General features: G+C 44.1%; 1 non-coding gene across 1 annotated transcript; it reads right to left on the bottom strand.

Annotated features, from left to right (window-relative positions):
• Positions 1-8,876: 8,876 nt before the first annotated feature.
• Trnaa-cgc (transfer RNA alanine (anticodon CGC)) lies at positions 8,877-8,949 on the bottom strand. The gene has a single exon. It is a non-coding gene; the product is annotated as a tRNA-Ala (tRNA).
• Positions 8,950-25,096: the final 16,147 nt, after the last annotated feature.

Genomic DNA, 25,096 nt, shown 5'->3' with positions numbered 1-25,096 from the left:
AGCAACAAGTCCGAGAACGCTCGTGCAATCAGCTTAACGGCTCATGCATCCAAGTTGCTGACAAGAATAACATAAAGAAAAATGGAAGAGAAATCTGAAGATCTGATAGATGACGATCAGTATGGCCTTAGCAAAGGTAAAGGCATCAAAAAGTCAGTTCTGATGTTGCTGTTGATAATGGAAGCAAGACTGAAGGAAAATCGAGACTCGTTCATTGGATTTGTCGGTTTGAAAAAGAGTTGGGCAATGTAAAATTGTGTAAGATGTTGTAAATTCTGAGAAAAATAGGGGTAAGCTATAGGGAAAGGCGAGTAATATACAATATGTACAAGAACCAAGAGGGAACAATAAGATCTCGAGACCACGAAACGGAGAACTCTGATTACCAAGGGTGTAGGACAGGGTTGTAGTCCTTCATGTCTACTGTTCAATCTACACGTCGAAGAAGCAATGATGGGAATAAAAGAAAGGTTCAAGAGTGGGATTAAAATTCAAGGTGAAAAGATATCAATGTTAAGATTCACTGATGACTTTGCTGTCCTCAGTGAAAATGAAGAACTACAGGATGTGTTGAATGTAACTGAACAGTCTGATGCGTGCATATTATGGATTGAGAGTAAATCGAGGAAAGATGAAAGTGATGAGTGGTAACAGAAATGAGTACAGCGAGAAACTTAAAATCAGAATTGGCGCTCACAAGGTTGAAGAAGTTAAGGAATTCTGCTACCTAGGCAGCAAAATAGCCCATGAGGAACGAAGCAAAGAGGACATAAAAAGCCGACTAGTAATGGCAAAAAGTGGACACCTGTCAACTACCAAACGTAGCTCTTAATGTGAGGGAGAAATTTCTCAGTATGTATATTTGGAGTACAGGACTCTATGGTAGTCAAACATAAACTGTGGGACAACCGGAACATAACTGAATTGAAGCCTTTGAGATGTAGTGCTACTGGAGAACGTTGAAATTGAAGTGGACTGATAAAGTAAGGAATGAGCAGTTTCTCCACAGAATCGGCGAGGTAAGGAACACAGGGAAAATACTGACAAACAGAAAGGATAGGGTGGCTGGACGTCTGTTAAGACGTCAGGGAATAACTTCCATGAGACTAGAGAGAGTGTAAAGGATGAAAACCGTAGACGACGACAGAGATTGAAAAAATAAAATCCTGACAACAAGTGCGCTCGCGTACATTTCAGTGTCAGAGTATCACACACCTGCACCCCTATCTCGTCATCCTACACAAGCAGGGGTCCCAGTTCCCTGGGTACTCCACATTATAAATAAAGCTCTGAACCCCGATTGACGGATGTCTACTCCTACCAAACACAACTGCTATGCTTGTCAGTAAAACCAGTTTAATTGATACACAGGTGGTACCAAAATTAACGTTGTCAGACGTCACAGTACGATCCGTTCGACACTAACTGTACAAAAATGTGTGTGTCAAAATTTCATGCCGTACATATTTTCGGTAGAAAATAGGAGTCAGTCGAAAATCCATTTTGACGACATTGTAATAACATGTTTAACTAGTAGCTTACACCAATACCAAGTGGTTGAGCTGTAGAGGTAGGTCAGTGGGTAGGTATTTGCGATAAAATACTCGAATTCAAGGTTTAGATCATGGGTTTAGGTGTAATTTTTGTAATACTCTCAATTTTTGCTGGGCGGTATGGTATTAGCATGTTAATCGTCACACAGAAATTACAGCGGGTCTTACAAAAACAGTTGTAGTTATTTAGTATTAAGAGGAACGGGGGTACCGCCGTCTTTATTACTTCACTTTTAAAGGCGTATTTTCCATTTAAATAATTATTCTGTTCTCCGTTCTTCAAGCACGACACCAATCCATGTGTTCCAGTCCATTTCAGCACTGTCTTCTATTATATTATTTCCTTAAAAAAATAGAGAGAGAGAGAGAGAGAGAGAGAGAGAGAGAGAGAGAGAGAGAGAGAGAGGGATAGATAGAGAGAGAGAGAGAGGGGGGGGGGGGGACAGAAACTCCAGCCCTCTTCTTGGTCTACCCTTGCTTCATTTATCATATGGAATTCCCCTGCAAGCACATAGCCCAAGTGAATTATTTCACAGTACTTCATCAGCTGGTGCTGCCAAATGGTACCAGCTATCAAACTTATTACTTTCATATCTATTACATTTTTTTTGCACTTAATCTCACCAGTGGTTCCAGCAAACCGTTTTACAAGTAAGTGCCAAACTCTGCAACGTTCGCTGAATTCCTGCGATGAAAGAGGAACAACTGTAAGCATGGTTCAACGTCTGATCCTGTGACGGTGGATGCACCTATGCAGGGAAGAGTTGAGGCACGCGTGATGCCGACAGCTGTTAAATGTTTGGTGACGCGGTGGGGTCGCACCGAGCTTTCTAAGAGACATGCTGACCATGCTATCATTGACGGTGTATCCAAAATATTACAGCCGGTTGCTCTCACTGAATATAAGAGGGTCGTTCACTAAGTAGTGCAACACATTTTTTTCTGACAGCAGATTGGTTTTATTCGCGAATTCATTATACCATATTATTACCTATTCTTCTGGCTAAAGCCGGCCACTGTGACTGAGCGGTTCTAGGCGCTCTAGTCCGGAACCGCGCTGCTGTTACGGTCGCAGGTTCGAATCCTGCCTTGGCCATGGATGTGTGTGATGTCCTTAGGTTAGTTAGGTTTAAGTAGTTCTATGTCTAGAGGACTGATGACTTCAGATGTTAAGTCCTACAGTGATTAGAGCCATTTGAAACTTTTTTGGCTGCAAAGCCCTGTTTTTCGGCATGATGTCCGTTCTATGAGACGGACATACGTACTTTACTGGCAAGGCCGGTATGCCCGCATGATTTTATCAGCCCACTGATCGACGTCGGAGACAACGTCTCGTTGTATCAACAACCGCCCTATCATCCACGTACTACGTCCTGCAGAGCGCATCGTTCATTGGACCAAAGAGAAAGAATTCGGAAGATGCTACATCCTGCACGTACTACTTCTAGTGGAGTGCATCCTTCATTGGAACAAAGGGAAGGAAGTCAGAACTGCCAGACCCTGGCTGTAGGGTGGATGAAGAAGAACGGTCCAATAAACTTTTATGAGCTCCTCTTGGGTGCGCAGACCTGTGTGAGGCCTTGTGTTCTTATGAAAAAGGAGAAGTTCGCTTACATTTTTGTGGCGAAGAACATCCTGAAGTCGTTTCTTCAATTTCCTAAGGGTAGCAGAATTGATCGTAGCCCCTTGAAGGAGGACATTAAGCAGAATTACCCCTTCAGACTGCCAGAAGACGGCTTCCATGATTTTACTGGCAGAGGGCGTGGCTCTGTACTTTTTCTTTCGAGGAGAAGTGATCCCCTCCCACCCTATGGATTTTCATTTTGTTTTCACTTCGAAGTGATGAACCCACGTTTCTTCACCTATGACGATGTTCGAAAAATAATTGCGACGCTCAGCCTCTTAACGTGAAAGCAATCCTGCACAGATGGTCCTTCGTTGCTCTTTTTGGTCTTAGGTGGCAATGGACCAAATGGGCTCAGGCCTTTGAGTACCCCGACTGTTGGACGAATGTGTCAGCACTAGAGACAGATTTGTCCAGTCGAGCAGTGAGATGTTTGATTGTGATCTGTCACTCACCTCAAACGAGAATATCCGTACGTTCCAACAACGAGCAGTCAGAGGTGTGTGACACCAGGCTGCATGCAGGTGATCACAAATATTAGTGCAACCTCGTTGCGATGATGACAGAAGCCTCACCCAAAGACTCACCTTGCTTTTGTTCACTATCACATCTCTGTAGATACACTGAAAGCGCCTATGAATATAAGCCATGCTTTGATTTTCTGTCAAAAGAAGCTCAATGACATCTCTTTGCTAGGATCTCACCTCTATTACAAATGTCGTTATGAAGGCTATGTTGCAGCAACCCCTAATTGTTGGAGGGCCTGCACAACCGACGCGCAAGATGGGTTGCCGAACCCCTTTCAGGAGAACGGAGAGAAACATCGCCAGCAGCAAGAAACAATAACAGACTTCCCTAATAAACATGGAACTACTTCACCAGACTAGATGTGACAGATTTCCACCAAACGGAGCTCTTGTGACTCATGTAACACTCCGCCGAACTGGCTTTATTAGCACGCCTAGACCGTCAGACTGACATTGTCTACCAACGACCAGAACAGCTAACGCCAGTACTTACGCCGGCCCTAGCATTGTATTCACTCGTCGTAGCATTGTAGTAGCACTTTGTATTTTCTATTTTGAAGTGTAGATTTTGGTCAGTATTTTCTTCCAGTGTCTTGTTTCCTTATCTAGTTTGGCACCACAGGAGTTGTGAGGTTTTTTTTCTGTTTGTTCTTGTGTGTAACAGTGTATGCCAAGAAGGTGTTCTTCTTTAATTCTAATAAATTGTGTTCAAATTGATTGTTAGTTATATTAGAACAAATAAGTCCTCGGTCACAAATATTAAGTCAAAATTGACCAGGTTTCGACGCTGCTATGAGCGTCGTCTTCAGAATTAAACTAACTGTTCTAAAACATGTTAAGTATATAATACATTAATAAAATTAAAGTTTGTATTAACTGGAAAGAGATTCAGTGTTTAAAGTCACATTTAAAAAAATCTAAGCCGGAAAGGCGACGTCATTAATAGTTGTAAATAAGATGGCGAGCCGCTAAGGGCTGCTCGTACTTGAGTGAACAAGTGTTGCAACAAGACTGTTAGTTCTTTCCTGCCGACCGCAGGACACTACAGTTATTGGCGACAAGGATGGGCTTTTCATTTTCGACCGGAATGGCCTCCTCCGAGGATATTCTTCAGTCGGTGGTGGAAACTCTACAGCAGATCCAGGCAACGCTCACGCGTTCGGAAATTGCTCTCACTTGACAGCGGTGCAAGAGGTAGCTCATAGACTTGATTGCATCGCAGGTAAACTGAAGACTTTGCGTGTGGCTTCACCAACGTTCCAACAGGTCCGTCGTACCTTGGACACATTATGTCGAATAGTTCGGACAACATTTACTGGCACATGAAATCCACGACGAAAATCGAAGTCAGGCCTTTTTTTTAGCAACAGTCAGTTTACAGGTATATTATTTAATTCAGCAATTGAACTCTGAGCAGTCCCCTCAGACCTTTTATTTACTCACATTAAGTGCTGCCATTTTGAGAACTTTGATGCACAAATCCACGTCACTTCCTTCTGTCAGACTTTCTTCTCTCTTCGAAAGACCCCAGGTCACACTCATTGGGAATGGCTTACGATGCGACAGGGTCTCTCCCACGAATGTACATTCCGGTGCGCCACGTTGCATGCAAGCAGTCTTATGAATCTTCGTTGATTCACGATATGGTGGTGTTTCACACACAGCAGACGAGCGTCTTCCATTCGGTATTTTGAAGTTAAAGGACGTGTCCCTTGACAACTGTCTGCCGATCATTCATGCGTTTGAACAGTCTCACCAGCTACAACCACCGCCTCTTGAAGCAACTGGTTTCGCGGCTCGCTAGTTGCCTAGCGCCGAGCGGGAGCCTCGTCGATCCGTTGGTCCACTCTGTGACAGGAAGTCTTTCACCCGGCTTCCATCCTATCCCAACTATTTCCAGATTCACCAACGGTCGGAGTACCTCCAGCAGCGAGCAGGATGTACGGCTTCCTGCCAAGCTGGCCATATCGCCGTGGTGTGTCAGAAACATCGAGTAGATGTCATGCTTCTTGCGGATTCACAGGCTCGTGACGAATTGTCCCCTCAGCAGCTGGAAACCTCGCATTCCATTGATGGCCAACTACTGTCCTTCATTCCCCAGTCGGGTGCCTGTTTCCTCCTTACCCTGGAGGTCGTTCATATTCCAGTGGTCTTCCAAATTGACATGGAGTCATCTGTTTCTGTTGTGGTTAGTGCCACACATCAACGTTTGGGCTCGCCAGCTTTATCCCCATACACTCGCATCTTATGCAGTTTCAGTAACCACTCTGTATCTGTCGATAGCGTTTATTCCACCCCAGTCTCTCACAACGATCGTTCCTTCACCATTCAGTTTTTGGTGGTGGGATCCCCAGTGCAACTAATCTTCTGGGTATGGACATTTTTGGTTGTGTTTATCAGTGCAGGACGCAGTACAGGTGGTGTCGATTCCCTCATCAGATACCCTCACCGCCATATTCCAACATTATTTGGAGCATCGTACAAGCCAGGTGCCCAAGGCAGACAGTAATCTGGACGATGTCATTATTTGACGCTCGTCCGCGGTGCATGTCACGCACAGGCTGGATCGGCTTTTTCTGGTTTTTTCCAAGGATAACGGGAGGTGCTAGAAAGGAAAGAGTGACTTTTTTTTTCGAGAGGCCAGCTATTCCGGATTCATGATTGATGCCCGCGGCCTACTCGTCTCTAGGAAATAAGTCGAGGTGATTCAAAACCTGCCTCCTCCCACCAATGTGCAGTAACTGCAGTCCATCCTCAGTCACATCAAGTATTATCGGCGTTTTATATCCCACGCCAGCGAGATTTCGGCCCCCCTGACTGGGTTATTGCACAAGGGTGCACGATCGGTTTGGGATGCAGCATGTGAGCAGGCATTCACAAGTCAGCTCTCTCCCAACCTCCTTGTCTGGCCACTTATGATCCTTCGTTGCCCCACATCGTCGCTACCGATGCCCTGGACAATGGCCTGGATGCGGTCCACTCGCAAGTGGTCAGCGGCATTGAGATGCCGGTGGCCTCTACATCAAAAAAATTGACCGACGCTCAAACAAAGTACAGTCAAATTGAAAAGGAAGCTTTGGCGCTGGCATTTGCCGACAAGTTCTGTATGGTCGTCATTTCACGCTGCAGATTGACCACAAACCTTTGGTTTCTTTGTCTCACCTGAGTGCCGCTGTGCCCATCCAAACGGCACGCCGTCTCCAGCACTGGGCAGTGTCCCTTGTGATGTTCAACTTTGATATTGTCTATCGCACCTCTAAAAGGCACGCAAACAGTGATTTTATGTCCTGGCTGCCTGCCAGGACAGCCCTTGAGTTTGCCATCTCTCCATTGGCTTGTTTCCATTTGGAACCAGACGTGGATGTAGCTCTGGATGCGCTTCCATTGGATGCCTCTGCGATTGCTCAGGACACTGCTCAGGATTAGATGCTGCAAGCTCTCCACTGCTGTGAGTTGGCTGACCAGCCATTGTAGCGTCCATGATGCAGAGGTCCAACATTTTTGGGATCACCCATACAGTTTCTTTTTCCACAGTGCCGTCATCCTTCTGCATAGTGATTCTGACATAGACTGGGTGGTTATATCACATGCATCATGCTACCATGTCCTCGACCTCTCCCACACAGGCAATTTGGAGCATCGTCCTCACCAAACGGTTGGCCTGCCGACACCTTAATTGGCGCAGTTTGGATAAAGACAGGGTCTCCCTCATGTCAGCCTGCACCGTGTGCTCAACAAGTCAAGCAGCACCCTTACACCAGCATTTTTCGTGGCCAGATGCAGCTGCTCTGTTGGAACATCTACATTTGGAATTTGCAGGTCCATTTCATGGTTCCCAGTAGCTCATACTGATCGGCACCGATTCACGATACACGTATGTCTCCCACATGATGAGCACCACTTCTGCAGAGCCTCTCAAAGTTCTCTGGTGCCCCTTTGCTGTCGAGGATCTCTCCAGAACGATGATTACAGATAATGGTCCACAGTTTGCTTCGACTGAGTTTAACCAATTCTGTACTGCCAAAGGAATTTTCCTCATCAATACCACCCCATTTCACCCTGAGTCAAATGACCGGGTGGAATGTTTTGTGCAGACGTTCAAGACCCAGCTTGATAAGCTGCTGAGCCATCATATGCTGGAGGAGGCCACGCTTCTTTTTTTGGCTACGTACTGTGCTGATCCCCATTCTGGTAAAAGTCCAGTGAAGATACTTCATGGTCGACCTTTCTCCTCTCCCTTACCTGTGCCGATTCCCAAGGCTTCTCACTCTTCCACACACACGCCGGCGCACTCCTTTCATGTCAGGCAGGAGGTCTGGGTGCCGACCTTCTCCATCCATGGGCGCGCTGGACCCCTGCGGTCATCGCCAACCATTATGGCCAGATGATGGTGTCTCTCCGATGAGCTTATGATTTCCCTGCCTGCCGGCACCTCAACCAGCTCTGCGTCCGTCTGTTGGACCACGAAGCCCTGGTGGAGCTGTCAATGCCTTTTGCCGACTGCCCTGTGGCAGAACCTCCGCTTTAGCCTCCACCTCAGCTGCTGTCTCCGCCGCCAGTTGCCTGTGCTGCGTCGCCGCCGCCGGTCCCTGCCGGTCACGAACCCATGGACGTCGGCCAGGACACCCCTAGCTCTCTGGACGTTTGTGGTGCTGTGCATTTTTTCCCAGGGGGAGAAATGTCGTAGCGGCCCCTTATTGTTAGAGGGCCGGCACAACCGACACGCAGGATGGATTGCCGACCCCCTTTCAGAAGCACAGAGAGAAAGATCGCCAGTGGGCACAAACAGTAACAGACCTTCCAAATAAACATGGAACTTCTTTGCCGGACATGGACAGTGTTCCACCAATCCGAACTCATATGGCTCATTAGCACTCCGCTCACCTAACGTGATAAGCATGCCTAGACCGTCAGACCGTCAGGGCACACTAACCGATAGGTACAGCTCTGTCAAGTGTTCAGGTCACCGCTAGCATTGTATTCACTCACCGTAGCATTGTAGAAGGTGGTGGTTAGTGTTTAGCGTCCCGTCGACAACGAGGTCATTAGAGACGGAGTGCAAGCTTGGGTTAGGGAAGGATTGGGAAGGAAATCGGCCGTGCCCTTTGAAAGGAACCATCCCGTCATTTGCCTGAAACGATTTAGGGAAATCACGGAAAACCTAAATCAGGATGGCCGGAGACGGGATTGAACCGTCGTCCTCCCGAATGCGAGTCCAGTGCGCTAACCACTGCGCCACCTCGCTCGGTCAGCATTGTTGTAGCACGTCGTTTTTTTATAATGCAGATTTTGGTCAGTATTTTCTTCCATTGTCTTGTTTTCTTATCTGGTTTGCCACCACAAGAGTTTTGAAGTTTCTTCCGTTTTTTTTCTTGCGTTAACACTTAGTGTGTACCAAGAAGGCATTTTTCTTTAATCATAATAAAGTGTGTTCAGATTGACTCTATGTTCTTTCCTGCTGACTCCAGGATACTACGGGCCACATATAGCTACCCCACCACCTGGAACTTAATGAAACTGTAGAAGCTGAAGGGGAAATAGTCCACGATGCCTACAACAAAGTCAGCATTTTTTCAACCGAAACTGGCCGAGATAAAAAAAAGTTACCGGACGGCCCTTGAAGTATGCAGGTTTAACATCTCCGCAATGGTAAGTTCCATCATAATTTCTGTCATATGACAGTCCATTTATTTTTAACTGACTATTACTTTTTATGAGTAGGTCTGACATTTCTGTCATTATGTTAAATGTTAAAAGTGTATCTACATCATTATTGGGAAAATCAAAACTGGGAAACAAGAAAGTACACCTAATTCTGGTATCGAAATCTTGAATTCCAGTCTAATACTCTACCCGTTTCCCTAATTTGGCAGCCTAATACAGAGCTCTGAATCAAGATACTCCTCCTACACGGTTTTACATATTATCTAACTGTCCTTCTGCGATGTCAATCTCTACCGAAAATACGTACGGGACGAAATTTTGTTATACATTTTGCTCTGCTTGTATGCAAAGGATTTTGGTTTGCCCCATATGTCTCATTTAGAATGGTAAGCCGTTATCGGTTATTTTAACCATCGCTCTGCTCTAGTAGCTATATTCCAGTTTGGAGAACGTCAGCGACAATAAAAATAGGTGTGCCCAGAAGGGCCAATGGCTAGCGGAACTGCTCGTGAAAAGCAAGTATTCCGGGTACAAGACAAACACAAACTTTCACTATTCATGATAAAAGCAAGGAAACATCTGCACGAAAAATAACTGTGGAGTGTTTCGTTGCATGCTGTTAGTCACTTGCTACACCTCGCCGTACAGCTATATAAGCATTGCGATGAACGTGTGCGGATTCCAGCATTCGCGCGCAGATAAATGAGGGTCCAAATAAATTTGGGGAACGTTATAATGTTTTTGTACGAGAGTGCGCAGTAAATTTTTATACGTTTCGACTCTCTGAGGGACATAAATATTTCTCCCCTGCGGCACTCAGAAAATTAAACATGATCTGTAGCAGCAGGCGCGCGTTCACGACCTGTGTTTGTCGTCCTGGGTTACGATTCGTTTAACGAGATGTACTGAAAGGCAGCGTTTCAACTCGGGACCCCGTATCTCGTTTGTCTGTATAGAAACTCGCGGTGAAACTTACAGGGACACGGTGAACGAACAGCTCGCCACATGGCTTCCAGAGCGCTACGTAACCGAGTGCTCCGCCCTGAAATAACAGTCTTTACCGCGTCGTGCTTTTAATTGCAAAACGTCTTTCCGCAACTCTACCTCAACCCTACATTCATTATGCAGCTCTATTCTGTCGCTTCTGTAACGGTTTTTTAGTCATCAATCTGACGCTGTCCTCAATTTTTTTCTTACCTGATGAATCTGTTTTCAACTCTACTTAACTACTATGCCCACTAACCTCTGCAACATGGATTACATATTCTCTGCTTTGCCTGCCTCTACTACTTTCCCTTGCACTGTTCCCTCAAGCGACGAGTTGATTGTTTCTTGGTGTCTTTGTAGATTTAACTTGCCCCTCTTTTTGGCAAGAATTTTCTAACTTTATTTCGTTAACTTTCCTTCTTTGTATTTCTTTATTTCGAAATTTTTTCCTCCATTTAATGTTTAATGCACTTCGATAACACCATATTACAAGTGATTCCAGGTCCTTCATCTCCGGATTCTGGATAATTTCTTCATCTCCGAATTGAAGATAATCCACATTTCACTTCTATACAGTGCAATGTTCTAGACGTAGACTCTGAAGAACTCGAATTTCATATCAGTATTAATACCTATGGACCTCTTCCATTGACGAAATCCGTTTCCGTCTCGGAAATCAATTTATGATGTTTCCCTTACTTCGGGCGATCTATGTAATACAGATTACTATAAAATGATATTCCCACGATCACCCTGTAATGGTGAGCATCATTAATAAAATTTCTATCCATTACAAGTCGATTTTAGTTGTGTACCCTGTGTCTTGGAAAGCAAACCGACTACAGCCCTTCCTACAACAAAGAAAAAATCATCTACGTGGCAGAATTTTTGTCATCGTCTCTAGTCCAAAAGCTGATTTGTTGCAAGCTCTCCATATTACTGTATTCTGTGCAAGTTTCTTCATCTGTTTCTTCATCTCTGAATAATTACTGCAGCCGAAATTCTTCTGAAACTGCTTCCCATATTCTTCTATGGGTCTTCCTGTACGGTTTTTAACCTCCGTCACGCACCACTCCAACATACGTTTCCCTCCAGTGCTAAATCGGTAATCTCTTGATGTCTCAGAAAGCCCTTCTTTTATCATGTTGCGCCAGCAATTTCTATCCTCCCCAAATCTATTCAGCCACTTCTCATTAGTTACTCGATCTACCCATGTAAATTTCAGAATTCTTGTGTAGCACCACATTTCGAAAGCTTCTATTCTTACCCCCCAAGCCCACAAATATTTCCCTCCAGCGCTAAACCGGTGATCTCTTGATGCCACAGAACATGTCCTACTAACTGATCCCTTCTGTCAGTCAGGTTCAGCCACAGATCTCTTTTCTCTCCAATTCTATTGAGTCCCTCCTCATTAGTTCAAATGTTTCAAATGACTCTGAGCACTATGGGACTCAACTGCTGTGGTCTTTAGTCCCCTAGAACTTAGAACTACTTAAACCTAACTAACCTAAGGACATCACACACATCCATGCCCGAGGCAACATTCGAACCTGCGACCGTAGCAGTCGTTCCGGACTGCGCGCGTAGAACCGCGAGACCACCGCGGCCGGCCATCGTTAGTTACTCGATCTACTCATGTGAAATTGTTACCTCCCTCTTAATAATCGGTCTATCCTGCTTGCGATATAAAATATGATCGTGGCTCGTGTGTATGCCTAATGGATTTTTCTAATTGGATAAGGCTATATTTACCGCAGAAGTGATACCGATAAGTAGGAGGAAAGTGTGCAAGAGACCCTTCTGATAGAAAGTCTACTAAAAATAAAAAGTTGTTAAAAGGCACAGGGCTATAATTTGGAAAATAAAAGTTATTTTGTGCATTCACTCACGGACAACACTGGACAGAAAAGCGATACGACTGATCATGAATCCGAAAGTTACACTTAAGACCGAAAAGGAAATAATTAACGGTCGCCAGCCCACTAGGGCAATTTACATCCAAAATCCTGTGCAAGATGATGGGAAATAAACAGATGAATTACTAAACACTGACGTGGCGACTGAAGGTTGTCACATTTTTTGATACTAATTTTAACTGAGTATGTAATGATAAATAAAACTGAGAAGTCAGTCTTACGTTATGTTTGGCATTAAATTTTGAAAATGGCAATCGAGTAATGATTTGAAAATATGCAATTAAGCTGTATGTTAGTAATGAACCTCGTTACGTGATCAATGACTTTCAGTGACAGCATAACGTCATGAAAGAAATTTAGAAAAAACCAAGCACTTTTTACTTTCCCGTACTTATTTTGCAAATTGGATTTCATATTATTGTCTGAACAACTGAGCCTTTTCTACTGTTTGAACAGAATTATTTACTAGAATATGTACCAAACCAAACAGCCATGTTCTCCAAGCTATATTTAAAGTAACTAAAACTTCCGCACTCTTAATTTGTGCATTTCTTTAGATTTGGATTTTTTCCAGTGATTGATTCTCAAACTTGAAAAATGAAATTGCGTTACTTTAGTCATATACTGAAGCCTCTGTTGTCCAACAATTAACTGAAAGTAGACTGAAGCTAAACTGCTTAAAAGAGAACTTTTTCATTAAAAAACTGGCTGTAACTATTCAATTTGTTTCTTATGTCACCCAGTTAGCATATTAGAAAAGAAGGAACAAGGATCCTGCTTGGTAACAATGTCTGGGGTCAATGAGGACACAGTCGCCCTCAGTCTAACTGATTATTATTTAAATAAATCTTATCAATCAAACTACATTCAGTTGCGCTGCTGGGTTAGCCGTTAATACTTTCTGCCAATGAATAGTCTTACTTCAGTGCTGTGCGTGCGACGAAACTCGGAGCCGACGACGAATCTGTGTTGCGGGAACTGCTGCTGTTGTTGAACACGGTAACATCTTGTGGGGCCACGGTTAATTATAGGAACGAGCAATCGTAATTAATACAGCCTCTTCCACCCGTCCACTGTCCTTCCCTCTGCTACTAGTCATCTGGCCTGCAATCGTACATGATGCCAGTCTCTACTGCGAGAGCGTTAACACCGCACTTCCGCACACTACAAGCGCTGGAACCCGTCTCTCTTCTCTCTGCGCGGCCTGCGCAACAACCCCCTACCCAAAGATTTTACAACGCACAAGACAGCTATTATCGTTGCTAGTCGATTCAAATAACATTCCTTTAGCTTTTTCCCAGAGCTTATAAGTTTCACAGTAAAATACATATAAATACAATGAAACGCTAACAGACGCCTACCTAAATATACACATACAGTGAAGCACTGTCCTTACTTATTAAATGAAAGCATTTAAATTACAAATATTTACATACAATTCAAAAAAATATATATACCGGTAGCAGGGGCAATGCATCCGGCATTTTCTGTGTTACAAACTCCAGCTTTCTTCTGTAGCGCCACATTTCGAAAGCTTCTGTTCTCTTTTCATCTAAATTGTTTATCGTACATGTTTCACTTCCATACGTGGCTGCATTCCACATGAATGCCTTCAGAAACTACTTTCTAATACTTTTGTCTGTATTAATTGTTAATTTCTGTTCTTTGGGAACACATTTCTTGACATTGGAACTTGTATCTTGCATCCTCTCTGCTCTGGCCATGATAGGTCATTTTACTGCCCAGATAGCAAAACTCATCTAATACCTATTAGGTCTCGTTTCGTAATCTAATTCCGTCAGCATCGGCTGATTTAACTCTACTGCATTCCATTGCCCTTGTTTTGCTTTTATTGATATTCATGTTATACCCTTCCTTGAAGATTGTCCACTGCGTTCAGTTGCTCTTCTGCGACCTCTACTGTCTCTGACAGGATACAATGTCATCGTCCACCCTCGAAGTTTTTATTTCTTCTCCCTGAACTTCAATCCCTATCGTTGATTTTTCTTGTGTTTGCTTTATAGCTGGCTCAGTGTAAACAGGAATAAACTACAATCCTGTTTCAGTCGCTTCTTGACCACTGCTTTCCTTTCAAGCCCCTCAACTGTCAGAAGTGCCACCAGGTTTCTGCTTAAACAACTATTCGCCCGCTCTATTTTACCCCTGCTACTCTCTGAATTTCAAACAGTGTTTTCCATTCAACATTGTCAAAAGCTTTCTCTAAATCTATAAATGCCGTAAACGTAGTTTTGTCTTTCCTTAACACGTGTTCTAAGAGAAGTCATAAGAAAATTACTGAGTTACAGTTTCCCATATTTCTCCGGAATGCTGGCTGATCTTTACGGAGATCGGCTTCTTACCCGTTTTCCGATTTTTCTGTAAATAATCCGTGTTGGTATTTTGGAACCATGTCTTATTAAAGTAATAGTTCGGTAACTTTCACACTTCTTAGAACCTACCTTCTTTGTAATGGGAAATGCTACATAATTCTTGAAGTCTGCAGGTATTTCGCTCGTCTGATACATATTGCACAACAGATGGAATAGTTTCGTCATGGGTGGCTCTGCCTAGGACGTCAGTAGTTTTGACGAAGTGGCGTCTACTCCAGGGATTTTATTTCGAGTTAGATCTTTCAAGGCGCTATCAAATTCTTCTCGCAGTGTCATTTGTCCTGTCTAATATTTATGTGCATACTCTTTCTTTTCTATAACATTGCCGTCAATATCGCTTGCCTTGTGTAGTCAGCTTTACAAAATCCTTCCATCTCTCAGCTTTTGTTTCATTGCTGAGCTCTTGATATTCATACAACTGCTTTTCTTGTCTCAAAAAGTCTCTTTAATTTTTCCGTAGGTGATATCTATCTTTGACCTAGTTATATGTGACTCCTTGTTCTTACATCTGCCCTCTGGCCATTATTTCTTATTCTTTTTGAGATTACAATCACTCTCGGTTTTTAGACGTTTGTATTTACTTTTATCTGCTTCATTAGCTACATTATTATATTTTCTGCTTTAAAAAATTAAATTTAATATCTGCTATGATATCTAAAGATTCCTACCAGACCTTGTCGTTTTACTTACTAGATCCACTGCTACCTGCACTATTTCATCTCTCAAAGCTACTCGTTGGTCTCCTACAGTTCACCTGCACCCCGTTCAGTCAGACGTTGCCTAATGTTCTCTCTCGAACTCCAAACCACTTCTTGGTCTTTCAGTATATCCAGGTCCTCAATTTACTACCATTTTGTAATTTCTCCAGTTCAAATTTACAGTTCATAACCAACAAAGAGCAGCAAGAAATTTTAAGTATCACCTGGAAATAATAAAGTTAAATAATTAAATTTGTTCCTTTGGAAGTATATTTCTGCAGTCCCGGTAAGGACTGAAATTCTCTTTCAACACTAGTTTAGGTCGCTGTTGGAGAAGTCAAAGCCGCAGCATATTGACAGATTGGAGTACCCTACGGTTATCCGCATTTTTTTGTTTTGTTTTCCATTTAAATTGGAACATGGTTGCAACAACAGGTATCCAGTTGGTAAATGTGCACAGGAGCAATACACCACATTACAGTGCAGCTCTTAGCTGGCGGAAGCGCCTACAGTGTGGCAAAGCACGTCTGAATAACGCTAAACAGTGTGGAGGAGAACCAAGAATAATAATAGAAGGGGAAACGCTGATGCTCGAAGACCAGCATTTTTGCATTTGGGGTTATACAGTGGAAACAGTGAAGTTCATTTAAGGATCACCATTCGACAGCTAGTACGATATTCTAAGCTTGACAGAGCTCCCTGCCGCCTGAGTTCCTTGAATGCTAGAGAGCCATTCAAAAGGCACACCGAACCAAGGCGGCAGCAGAAATGATTCAGCTGTGTATCAGGCCGATGGAGATGACCTCTTCAGCCACCTAATCGCCACTAATGTGTGCTGGATGTATTGCTATGATTCCGAGACAATGGAAGGACACAAGCACTGAAAATTTGTGGATTTACCACCGCCGAACCATGTTAACTACCTTACCAGCGACGGGATCTCAGACGAAGAAAATCTCCGACCCAGCCAGCAATCGACCTGGCATTCCGCAGTCTAAAGATAGTTGAAATATTTCCTTTTTTTACTTTTTTATCTTCGTATTGAACAACTAGAATCAAATAACAACTCTTCTGTCTTTGTTGTTGTAGTCAAGCACTCCTTCATTTGCAAGTCATGTTGACTTTTCTTTTCTTCAGTCCACGTTGTCCCTGATTTCTTCTACATCTAAAGCCTACTAAATTTAGTATTTTATTCTTAAAAGATTTTCTTTCTGTTATTTCCGATCGTTTGATGTTATTTATTTTTGATCTTTCCTTATTTCTGTAATCCACATTATTGTCAATTTCTTCTTCTAGAAATAGTGGAATACTTGTTTCGTTAGCGTGTTCTCATTCTTTCGCTATTTCGCTAGTGGTGCCCTTAGTCTTTGATTCAGAGATTTTCTCTATATTTTTGTAGGGCTTAGCATTATTAGTCATTTTCCAACTATCTGCAGTATGTAATGCACACAATATTTTTCTAATAATTCATCTCTGAAGTGCCTCTATTCCGCCAGCTTATAGCCCACCGCTATGTATGGATACACTCCTGGAAATGGAAAAAAAGAACGCATTGACACCGGTGTGTCAGACCCACCATACTTGCTCCGGACACTGCGAGAGGGCTGTACAAGCAATGATCACACGCATGGCACAACGGACACACCAGGAACCGCGGTGTTGGCCGTCGAATGTCGCTAGCTGCGCAGCATTTGTGCACCGCCGCCGTCAGTGTCAGCCAGTTTGCCGTGGCATACGGAGCTCCATCGCAGTCTTTAACACTGGTAGCATGCCGCGACAGCGTGGACGTGAACCGTATGTGCAGTTGACGGACTTTGAGCGAGGGCGTATAGTGGGCATGCGGGAGGCCGGGTGGACGTACCGCCGAATTGCTCAACACGTGGGGCGTGAGGTCTCCACAGTACATCGATGTTGTCGCCAGTGGTCGGCGGAAGGTGTACGTGCCCGTCGACCTGGGACCGGACCGCAGCGACGCACGGATGCACGCCAAGACCGTAGGATCCTACGCAGTGCCGTAGGGGACCGTACCGCCACTTCCCAGCAAATTAGGGACACTGTTGCTACTGGGGTATCGGCGAGGACCATTCGCAACCGTCTCCATGAAGCTGGGCTACGGTCCCGCACACCGTTAGGCCGTCTTCCGCTCACGCCCCAACATCGTGCAGCCCGCCGCCAGTGGTGTCGCGACAGGCGTGAATGGAGGGGCGAATGGACGTGTCGTCTTCAGCGATGAGAGTCGCTTCTACCTTGGTGCCAATAATGGTCGTATGCGTGTTTGGCGCCGTGCAGGTGAGCGCCACAATCAGGACTGCATACGATCGAGGCACACAGGGCCAACACCCGGCATCATGGTGTGGGGAGCGATCTCCTACACCGGCCGTACACCTCTGGTGATCGTCGAGTGGACACTGAATAGTGCACGGTACATCCAAACCGTCATCGAACCCATCGTTCTACCATTCCTAGACCGGCAAGGGAACTTGCTGTTCCAACAGGACAATGCACGTCCGCATGTATCCCGTGCCACCCAACGTGCTCTAGAAGGTGTAAGTCAACTACCCTGGCCAGCAAGATCTCCGGATCTATCCCCCATTGAGCATGTTTGGGACTGGATGAAGCGTCGTCTCACGAGGTCTGCACGTCCAGCACGAACGCTGGTCCAACTGAGGCGCCAGGTGGAAATGGCATGGCAAGCCGTTCCACAGGACTACATCCAGCATCTCTACGATCGTCTCCATGGGAGAATAGCAGCCTGCATTGCTGGGAAAGGTGGATATACACTGTACTAGTGCCGACATTGTGCGTGCTCTGTTGGCTGTGTCTATGTGCCTGTGGTTCTGTCAGTGTGATCATGTGATGTATCTGACCCCAGGAATGTGTCAATAAAGTTTCCCCTTCCTGGGACGAATTCACGGTGTTCTTATTTCAATTTCCAGGAGTGTATAATCTATACGCTTCTAACCAAATGGCTAAAATCTGTGTGCGTCCTGGTGAGTGGTGACCCTCTGTAATACGGTTACTCTAACATAATTCAGTTTGATGACATTACAGATTTGTCGCTGGGACACAAATCTCTAGAACCTTTAGTTCCATGGCTGGGCCGGCCAGTGTGACCGAGCGGTTTTAGGTGCTCCAGTCTGGAACCGCGAGACCACTACGGTCCTAGGTTCGAAAACCTGCCTCGGGCATGGATGTGTGTAATGTCCTTAGGTTAATTAGGTTTAAGTAGTTCTAAGTCTTAGGGGACTGATGACCTCAGATGTTTTGTCCCATAGTGCTCAGATCCATTTGAACATTTTTTTCCATGGCTGGTTAGAGAAAGCTTTATTCGTTAAGAAACACAGGGACGATTCTATTTCGACTCGAAGCCGACACGTCAGAGTAAGTGAAGTTTTAGATTTGGTTTGAGGTTATACAGGTTGAACATTAATAAAACCGACAATTGCAGGGACGGATCCCTGTCTCTTTATGGATAATAAAAGGTCATATGAACATGTGTTCGGAAATGCACCTTTGCCACGGTAGATGGCACCGATGAAAGAACGTTCCTCTGACCACGTGCCGTGTGTTCCTTGTGTGCTGCAGTTGGCATACGGCGAAGCATATGGAAACGGTCGAAAGACAGTACTGCTACTCCGGAATAAGTACTCTAACAGACGACAACATAGGCAAACCAAATTGTATGGCCTTTTGAGTTTTTGTGTGATCATGCGTCATTTCAGGCAGATGAACGTGTAATGAGGCGGTGGACTGTGCGTACCCCAGTTTTGGAGGCCAGGGTTCTACAAATACATCTACATCCATACTCCGCAAGCCACCTGACGGTGTGTGGCGGAGGGTACTTTGAGTACCTCTATCGGTTCTCCCTTCTATTCCAGTCTCGTATTGTTCGTGGAAAGAAAGATTGTCGTTATACCTCTGTGTGGGCTCTTATCTCTCTGATTTTATCCTCATTGTATCTTCACGAGGTCTACATAGGAGGGAGCAATATACTGCTTGACTCCTCGGTGAAGGTATGTTCTCGAGACATCAACAAAAGCCCGTGCCGAGCTACTGAACGTCTCTCCAGCATAGCATTCGCAATTACTAAATGATCCTGTAACGAAGCGCGCTGCTCTCCGTTGGATCTTCTCTATCTGGTATGGATCCCATACTGTTGAGTAATTTCAAGCAGTGGGAGAACAAGTGTACTGTAACCTACTTCCTTTGTTTTCGGACTGCACTTCCTTAGGATTCTTCCAATGAATCTCAGTCTGGCATATGCTTCACCGACGATTAAGTTTATATGGTCATTCCATTTTAAACCACTCCAAATACCTAATCCCAGATAATTCATGAAATTAACTGCTTCCAGTTACTGACTTACTATATTGTAGCTAAATGATAAGTGATCTTTCTTTATATATATTCACAGCACATTACATTTGTCTACACTGAGATTCAATTGCCATTCCCTGCACCAGGCGTCAATTCGTTGTAGATCCTCCTGCATTTCAGTACAATTATCCATTTTTACGACCTATCGATATACCACAGCATCATCCGCAAAAAGCCTCAGTGAACTTCCGATGTTATCCACAACGTCATGTACGTATATTGTGAATAGCAACGGTCCTACGACACTCCCCTGCGGCACACCTGAAATCACTCTTACTTCGGAAGACTTCTCTCCATTTAGAATGACATGCTGCGTTCTGTTATCTTGGAACTCTTCAATCCAAACATACAATTGGTCTGATAGTCCATAGGCACTTACTTTGTTCATTAAACGACTGTGGGGAACTGTATCTAACGACTTGCTGAAGACAAGAAACACGGCATCTACCTGGGAACCCGTGTCTATGGTCCTCTGAGTCTCGTTGACGAATAGCGCAAGCTGGGTTTCACACGTACGTCTTTTTCGAAACCCATGCTGATTCCTACTAAGGTAGATTTCTACACGATATTGAAAATATCCCTAGTACAAGCTCCAGGCAAGCAGCCCGCCAACATGATGTAAGCCAAAGGACGATTATAAGTAGCCGGCGTGATAATCGCTATTATCCCTGTGACCTGCAACAATTGCAAGGATTATCAGCAGCGTATTTCCCTCTACAGGCAGGATTTTGTCTATGGGTTTTGCCCAATACCATCACCATTGTGAGATTTTTGTCACCAGTTCTCGTTACCCACGAACTGGCATCATCTGTCTGCATAATCTGTTACATACATTGCCCGTGATAAGAGAAGTTTCGTTCTTCAACGCCATCCACCGTGGCAACGATGCTTTTTCGAACATATGTTCATAGGACCATTCTTCCAATATTTCCAGTCAGGAATTCGTCCGTGCATTTGGTGACTTTTATTAATGTCCATGCTGAATATTCATTTGACTTGTTTTTGAAATTACATTTATTGAAATACACCTTCTCAATTACTGAATCTGATGACATCTAACCATACGATTATGTCGCCGTAAGCTTGCTATCAGTAACTGAAAAACACATTTCATCGGTTCGCTTGCACGACGTCTGTAGCGATGATTACCGCTTCCTACTTTGTGTTGTTTACCGTTAGTAGGACGTCAACTGGTCGCGTTTTTGACGACCAAATAATTGAAAATCGCCGGCCGCGGTTCAGCGCTCCGTCCATTTATCGGCTCGCTCATCCCGCCTCGTACGCAGGAAATGCGCGTGCAAACACAGCGGTCGCATTGCGGACGCATCCGGCCGTCGCACTACAATCAGAGAGGTCGCTTGCGGACGGGCTGCAGCTTCCGGTATACAAGACCGTGGCTCTGTTTCTCGCTCTCTCTCTCTCTCCCTAACCCCCCCCCCCCCTCACTCTCTCTCCCCCTCCCTTCCTCTATGTCTCTGTCTCTCTTGCACTGCATCCACTGGGGTTACATCACGAAGGGACATACAGAAGGGCTTGTGGATGAACCGTTGGCGCTGCTGGCCACGTTTACATTACCTGGTGTTTCCGTGCTGATTTTGCCTGTTATACATAACTTGTGGCTAAAGCGAAGCTTTCCCGATTAGAGGCAATTCTTTCTTAAATTCACACACAGGGTGAACGACTGAATGCAAAGGAGATGTAGATTACAGTTTTAGAAAGCGCTCGTTTACATTTTGCCCTTTGTTTTTATTGATAAAAAAAAATCTCTACGCTGATACGTGATTCTGACCAAGTGTTCCACGCTTTTTACGATTTCTTTTACATGAGTAAAATGTCAGAGTGGAAGAGTGACATAATTTTGTCGATACGATACAGCAGCGTCTGTATTGTTCTGGATTATGATGGATTGTTCCTTTGGACGTGCACGCACATCCAAAATAACAGGCACTTCGATGACTCCAGCCGTTATGAAATAATTGGGAATATGGACAAGTATCAGCTGTGTAATTGAATGACGACAATGGAAGTTTCTGCTGGACCAGGACTCGAACTCATATTTCCCACTTATGTCGGGCGGTCGCCTTATCGTTTGACTACCTGATCACGACTCACGGCCAGAGTGAAACTTCCACACGTAGTCAACCGTGTTTCTACAAAATGTGTGAAATCTTATGGGACTCAACTGCTAAAGTCATCAGCCCCTAAGCTTACACACTACTTAATCTAAATTATCCTAAGGACTAACACACACATCCATGCCCGAGGGAGGACTCGAACCTCCGCCGGGACCAGCGTATCTCTATAACCTGTACCCGTACACCCATTATGTATATTCCCGTACAGTGGAGAGATTTCAGTTGAGTGTCGGCGGATAGGTACAATACTGCAGTGTCTGTGTTAAACGCTTATCCTCCGCAATTTGGATGAACACAGGCACTGCAGTAACATATGTCAATAGCAGCCAGTCAGAAAAACGTAAGGAAAAGCGCGAGGAATGTACAGTACCTTTGTGATCATAATATGAAATGTAAAGGAAAACACTACATTTCTTTAGATAATGATAATGGAATTTACTGCTGTTATAGCAGATTTACCAATAAGGCTATAATTAACATTATATCAGTTACCCAATGACTACATGTTCTACGAACAACAACTGCTCTCGGTTGGGACTTGTTATTACGTAGATCGTGTGACAGCAAAGATAACCGGTAACCAAGGCGACTGTGTCGGCAATCGAGGAAACGGCGCACAGCCTGTCGATATATCAGAAATTAAGAAATTCAGCCTTCAGTTGCAAGGCAAAATTTTATTAGTTTACCTACGCTTCGATCCCAATAATGGTATCTTCTTCAGAACCTATAAATTGACCCATATGGACATATGTTATGAAATCATTACATTGATGATGTATTTCAATGTGTAACGTATGTCCGTATGGGTCAATTTATAGGTCCTGAAGAAAATACCATTATTGGCATCGAAACCTAGGTAAACTAATAAACTTTTACCTTACACCTGAAGGGTGAATTTCTTAAATTCTCAATAATTCACTGTTGCTGAAGCACTGCACTATGTTAAAGATTTGTCCATCGGTATATTCCATCTGCAGAGAGATCAAACAACCGCTAGCGACTGAGGGCTGTATTTTGCTGGAGCAGAAGACACGGAAACCCCTTGGTGTTTTAATTCGAAGCATTCATGTCTAAAAGATGTCGGTCATACACAATGAATGACAAGAAAATGTTCAAATGAACGTGCGGGCTTTCAAACAACTACGCACCCTCAGACTCAAAGTTGCACTATTAAAAGTTTTGGCTGGTTTCGTTGTCTAGGGGCTGGGATACGTAGTTGCAACATTACAAGCCAAATACCGCTCAGTCTACAGTACATGATAAGGATACATCCATTAATCGAATGTTCGAAGGTTTGTATCATTCGGCAACTGCGAGTTATAAAAGTAAAATGTAAATTTTGCCCCTATTTAGTTATAAACGACAACATAGTTCGCGGGATATTCACTTCTAAAAGCAAACTAGGTCTTCACTGTAGACAGCTCAGAATTCTCAGAAGTTCACAAGTCCGCACTTCGAAGTATTTCTGTGTCTCGCGACCACACGGAAACCTTTCCACTCTCCAAGTCTCTCTCACGACCGTGCGTCCGCCGCGCCGTCGCGTCCAGCCCTCCTGTCCCGTACTCTCCCGAACTACCTTTTGCTCTCTCGAAACAATGCTCTTCTCCCGCTTCCATCCAGTCTCCCCATTCACGAACGCTGTGATTGGGTAGAGCTCTCGCGCCATGTCTTCAAGCCAATTCACATTCACAGGCATAAAACACTTTCTAAATGCTGGATTTGCATTTAAATAACTTGAAATCAAATAAATATTTCTACGGCTGGACTATGAACGCGGTCTAACAAACATTATTAGATACATGAACAAATTAAATAAACATACATCAAAGGAATAGAAAAAAGGTAGGCCAGTAGCTTAATGTCTCTGTGATTTCTAAAACAAAGTAAATATTTAACTAATTTCTTCACAAATAAAATCGGGTATAAGCAAAGACATAGATGAATACTCCACAGTTACACGATAAAACGGTAGCAGCATCCTTATATATATATATATATATATATATATATATATATATATAAGTTCTAGGGGACTGATGACCTTTGAAGTTAAGTACCATAGTGCTCAGAGCCATTTGAGCCATTTTTTTGGCCGATTATTATCGATCGCGCCAGGCTCTAAGTACTCCACAGTTACACGAAAAAACGGTAGCAGCATCCTTATATATATATATATATAATCGGCCAAAAAAATGGCTCAAATGGCTCTGAACACTATGGTACTTAACTTCAAAGGTCATCAGTCCCCTAGAACTTAGAACTACTTAAACCTAACTAACCTAAGGACATCACAAACATTCATGCCCGAGGCAGAATTCGAACCTGCGACAGTAGCGGTCGCGCGGTTCCAGACTGTAGCGCCTAGAACCGATCGGCCACCTCGGCCGGCAGTAATCGGCCACTTTGACCTCCTACAACTCGTGTACTATTCAAGTTACTTGCCTGTAATTAATATCAATTTCGGTTTACATTAATAGGTTTCTAAAGACGCGGCGATCGACGAAATCGGATGAAGCGTTTACATTTTGGAAATTCGTTTTTGGGTGTTACTTGTGCAATTTACAGTCAGATACTAAACGTTAAACTAATAAAGATATTAAAAATCCGATTACACCATCACAATCGTCACGCAAATAATAACAATGTACATGTTTCTTTTTGGGGTATCATGATTCCTCTGGCTACTATTAATCGGTGTATGAACAGTGAAATGTCTGCTATTAAGGTTTCACAAAGTCCGCCATCTTTGGCACTCCCGGCGTAGAAACCTCCTTCATCGACACAAAGCACCGCCCTCGCCACAGTGCCAACATAGAACTCCCCGCCACGCGGCCGCTGGACCCCTCTTGCTTTGGCCAGCGTCTGGCACCACGTGGTCGGCCTGCCGAGCAGCTCACGCCCGCCAAGCGGCCCGTGTGGCCACTGCTTCCGCTGAACTTAGAATATTTTCAGGGCGCGACGATTCTCCCGTTACCTCACAGACGTACGAGCCCCGTCGAGACTCCACCGAAACGACAGATAATCCAACCACGATGAGCCAGAGATCACCGGACACCGTGTGAGAAAGTCGGTATAAGAAAAATGGAACAGAAATTAGCATAAAATGCTTAAACATAACCAAATGTTGTCTAGACACAAGTACAATAACTAACGACAAAGCAAGTAATCTGTAATAAGCACTATGAACGACTTAAAATGACCTTCAATAAAAATCATTAGCACATA

The sequence above is a fragment of the Schistocerca gregaria genome, chromosome 5, assembly GCF_023897955.1.
Source record: "Schistocerca gregaria isolate iqSchGreg1 chromosome 5, iqSchGreg1.2, whole genome shotgun sequence".
Lineage (NCBI taxonomy): Eukaryota > Metazoa > Arthropoda > Insecta > Orthoptera > Acrididae > Schistocerca > Schistocerca gregaria.
This window is presented reverse-complemented; position numbering and strand designations above follow the sequence as displayed.